The sequence below is a fragment of the Capsicum annuum genome, chromosome 3 (assembly GCF_002878395.1).
Source record: "Capsicum annuum cultivar UCD-10X-F1 chromosome 3, UCD10Xv1.1, whole genome shotgun sequence".
NCBI lineage: Eukaryota > Viridiplantae > Streptophyta > Magnoliopsida > Solanales > Solanaceae > Capsicum > Capsicum annuum.
This window is the reverse complement of record NC_061113.1, coordinates 243477992-243483237: the sequence shown is the minus strand read 5'-3', so window position 1 is coordinate 243483237 and position 5246 is coordinate 243477992. Positions and strand designations below refer to the sequence as shown.

The following is a 5246-nucleotide window of genomic DNA, read 5'->3' as shown; positions in this document are numbered from 1 at the left end:
ATGACACGGTATTATCACTTGCCATCCTAATCTATATTTGGATTGGCTAATAGCTACCTGCTATCTTTGTAACTTTGGTGTAAAGTTGTAACTTTTCTATTCACTAGTAGATCCAGTGTATAGTTAGAGGGGCGAAAGGGGGTCATTCGATTTTTAGTTTAAGCTTGATTTGTCTACCTGTTTTAACTTTATTTTCATTTCATTGTAGAAACAAAGCCAATGTTGTTAACAAGATCCCTCCTATTCTGATTCATCGTCTGATCACAATGTTTGTCTCATTTCTTGATTGCATGATACTAAGTAGGCGCTTTGCCGTAGAATTTATAAAGTTGGAGTTGAAGATAGAGTAATATTTAATTTGTATGTGGGGTTACTGACATTTCAGGAAGTTAGCTGCACAAATCGCGAACAAACAGCAGAAATCAGAAGTTGAGGTACAGTGTCTATCCCTTCCTGGTTTATTTTATAACTGAGCTGATGTTAACATTGTATATCCACAGATAACAAAGCCACAAATCCCAGTGGCACCAATTAGAAATGAAACAGAAGACTGCATTATTATCGATCCTGAAGATTACAAGGCCACTGGTTATTCTGACGTGCTAATGTTTGTGCAGCATACTGAAGCAATGATGGAGGAAATTGATAGGATGGTAAGCTTATATAATCTATATATCTTGGTTATGAATAAATTCTTGTGGATTGCCATTGATGTGTTAAATCTTTGATTCAGGATGAGGAAATTGAGATGGAAGATGCAGAAGGTTGGTCAGTTGTGGACATAGACAGTTTTGATAAAAAGAACGAACTCATTGTAGTGGAATACATTGATGACATCTATGCTTACTACAAGAAGGCTGAGGTAGAGATGTTATCTCCACTCTCTCTATTTGTTTGTTAGAAGTTTTTTTTGGTTACAACTTGTACATGCTCATTACCCCACTGTGTGGGAATACACTGGGTTTGTTGTTGTTGTTGTACATGCTTATTAGGATTATGGCGTGTAGGGTTAGCAGAAGTCCCATATTTTTCAATTGATTATCTAATTCTTTTGGATAGGATCTCATTAAGATTAATAGATTGCCAAATTACTCATAAAAGTTAGTCTAATTTCAACATGGACTGTAATTTTTAGTCAGTAAAATAATAGGGCAGAATATAAGATATATAGACACACGGAGGGTATACTTGGGTTGTTTTTGTTGTGATGTTATTCTATCTAGTATGATTACTATTTTAATTTTAATTGAAAATCTGAAAAGAAATGGAGATGTATTTTTTACCCCTTTCTTTTAATGTCATTTTCAATTGCAGATCGCTGGTTGCGTCCCTCCAAACTATATGGAACAATAATTTGATATCAATGAGAGGATAAGAGGCATCCTTATTGACTGACTGATTGAGGTATACAGTGTTTGCTGTTGCATGCCATTTCTGAGTTTTATAAAGAAGAATGTGATAATTTTAGGTGTCATTTAACGTTTAATCCAATTTATAGGTTCACTACAAGTTTGAACTGATGGAGAAGACCTTGTATTTGACTATGAATCTCATCGATAGATTCCTGGAAGTTCAGTCAGTAATTAGGAAAAAACTTTAGCTTGTTGGAATAACAGTTTTGCTTCTTGCCTGCAAGTATGAAGAGGTTTCTGTACCTGTAGTGGAGGATCTAATTTTGATCTCTGACAAGGCTTATGCCAGAAAAGAAGTGCTTGAAATGGTTAGTTTAAAGACCAAAATCTTACATTATCAGGACTTGTATCTCCATTTTGTTCTTCCTCGCTAAATGATTCAATCGTTTTCTTATCCACAGGAGAAGTTGATGGTTAATGCCTTACAGTTCAACATGACAGTACCTACAACTTATGTGTTTATGCGGCAGTTTCCTTAAAGCCTCTCAGTCTGATAAGAAGGTCGGTTAAACGTCTTTGTCACATGAAGAAATAACGCAACAATCTGAATCACTACTCATATAACTTTTTGTCATTGTTTAAATCAGGTAGAGCTCGTATCTTTCTTTTTGACCGAGCTATGTCTGGTTGAATACGAAATGCTTAGATTCCCATCATCAATGCTTGCTGTTGTAGCTGTCTTTACTGCTCAGTGCACTCACGGTGTGTCCAGAGAGTGGAACGCAACCCGTGAGAAACATAGCAGCCACGACAAGAATCAGATTTTGTAAGTATATTTTGTTTTTAAAGATACTTTGTAAGTATATTTTGTTTTTAAAGATACATGTAAATGTACATCCCTTTATCAAATAGACAAAGATGTGTAATTGTGCCTTATTTTCTACGTCAGGGAATGATCGAAATTAATGGTTTCTTTCCATCAGAAAGCAGCAGTTGGGAAGCTTACTGGCGCGCACCGAAAGTATAACACGTCTAAAGATGGCAATGCTGCAAGATGTGAACCAGCTTCTTTTCTGTTAAAAGCCTAGTTCTAGGATAAGAAGAACACATGAGGGGGAACGACATGCTTTGCTAGTAGTTGTGTTGAATTAAATTATTTATGTGTGTGCAACATATGTTGCCCCAGGCTCTACGGAAGAGGGAAGGGTGTTTTTGAGTTTTTTTGCTACTGAGAGAACCATGTGTTTATTTGTTTTTTCCATGTACATTGTTTGACATTGCTGGTGTTTTGTGAAATATCTTGCTTTCCATACTTTTTCTTGAATACAAACATTAGAAAGTTAAAATTTCTTCTTAACAGTATAAAGCTTAAGTGATTAGAAACTTGGACACATAACTGTAACGCCCTAAATCTAGTACCCGGAAGGCTACATGGTGCTCATGACCCCGAAAGACCACAAGCTAATCCATGACTGATATTTGTACCTGTATACTGCATAAAATACTTTATAATGCAGAAACATGAACTGATAGGCCATAAGGTTCAATACTGAACATGATTTGAATAATATAACATCTGTGTGGGGTAATAGAAAATTCAAAACAAAACTGAAAATACTGAAGTTTGAAACATGATAGTCTAGAAAGCCTCTAACTGACGGAACTGTCTGAGTAAGGAGTTGATGGGACATGTCCCCAACTAACTCTAACTAATAAACTGATTAATGAGATAATAGGAAAATAATCATATCCTCAAAAAATGAGGACTCACTTCTAACTCTGTCTGCGGATATTTGGAATCTACTGTTGCTCTGGAGCTCGTGTCTCTGAACCTATGGTATAAGACAGCATAGTGCAAATGCGTCTGTACTTTGAATGTAATGGTATGCATGTGAGGTAGGCTGAATGCATGGGGTTCATATGCATGAACAATAATAATAACTGACTAACTATCATGAGCGTGAGAATACATGCATGAGACATAACAGCTGACACTAATACTGTGATAACATGATTAATGAATCTGAATATAACTGATAACATGAGTGACTGTATCTCATAGTCTCAAATCTGATGGAACTATCTGAGTTCCATTCTATATCTGAGTCAACTGTATCTGACAGTCCTGAATTCTGAAGAACTATCTAAGTTTTTTTATTGAGACTGATACTGAGACTATAGGAGGTAGTCATCTAATCGACATGCCCCAAATAATGCATTATAGCTGAATTGGGGTCCAATCTATTCTCTGATTGGAATGTGTCAATACCGCGCCACTGGTAAGGACAACATGTGAGTGGCCCTAATATAACAGGTAACTCTAGTGAGAACGGTGGGAACCCTCATATAGCTGGATAAGCCACCTCATCTATCCTCATATAGCAGGCTATGATGTCTCAACCTATGCTGGCTACACAGTTCTGGAATGCAAGGATTGTTTCTAAGAATCACACCCTCATATAACAGGTGAGTTCTCATCCTTGGGTTCGCTCGGTGCTAATTTCTACTCCCATCTGAATAGACACTGAATATGATTTACTAAACTGAACATGGATTGAGTTACTGAATTTCGTTGACTGATAGAATACTACTGATATCTAATAACTGACTGAGTTCATGAGATCATGGAGATTTCCTGAGTTATAAGACTGTCTAAAGTCTAAGGATCATAGCTTGACTGAGAGTATCGTGAAAACATGACATGACTCTAGGCTCACAGCTAATGTTTCGGGTACGAGCACCCCCAGGACTCGATGGAAGAAAACCGACCAAGCATAACTTACTTGAACATATAACTAACATCATAATACATTTATAAAAGCATTTCATCAAGACATGTGATAGGTATAACTTGTACATACATGGGGATTTCATGGTATCATGCTAGTTAGGCACTTTTCCTTCATCTAGGCATTTAATCAAACATATTGTAGGCATGGTATATGTAAACATCATCGTACAATAATTAAACATCATGGTTCAATTCTAATTTCATCATTCAAGGGTTTAGTCATAGGTTTGCATGAATCTATATCTATAATAATTTAACCCACATAGAATTTATCACCCTACATGGATTTGAATTCAATTGATCATTCTCAACATACTCAAAACAAACCCAACATGAAATTCATAAAGAAATCCATAAACTTAAACTTAGAAAAGAGATTCTTGGGCTTCATGGACGAAAGGAGTCCATAAATGAACACTACGCGTACCTTAGTTCGTGATTTCATGAAGATTGACGGTGAAACCTTCTTGGAATTGGATTTTCTATGAAAACCCTAGCTTATTCTTGAGAGGTTTTTAAGAGAAGAGAGTGTATTTTGGGTGAAAAGTGGCTGAATCACGTGTTATTGGATTTAAATAAGGGTAGAAAATTGACCCCTTTTAATCCTGGACGCGTCATTTAATTTCAGTAAAAAATTTTCGAACTGAACCCCTGGCGCGACGCGGCGCTATCGCGCCGTGTCACTGGAATTTGACAATTGGAAAACTAAGGAATAACGCGACGTAGAGCCATCGCGTTGCCCATTTTTTTGTGACCTGGAACTTTGGTGCGACGCGGAGGAAATAGCGCTAAGACACTGGAAAAGGATAATTCTGAATTTGGGCCCTGGCGTGACGTGCCATAATCGCGGACCCCTACTGGAATTTGCCAAATGTCATTTACTCTTGTGGCGCGGCGCGCCACTGACTAATATGGCGCTGTTTTACGACGGGAACTTGAAATAGTCGTAACTTCTGATTCGGTTATCGAATTTGGGCGAATCTTATGTCGATGGAAAGCTTATTGAATTTTCCACATGAAAAAGAGGGAAAATCCTGAGAATTCCACATGGAATAACCATCATTCAATTTAGAAGCTAATACTAGACATTCTTGAGATGAAAT

The 5246-nt window shown here is 37.0% G+C and overlaps 1 pseudogene; it reads left to right on the top strand.

Annotated features, from left to right (window-relative positions):
* On the top strand, positions 1-2440 carry LOC107864912 (annotated as a pseudogene).
* The last annotated feature ends 2806 nt before the right edge of the window (positions 2441-5246 follow it).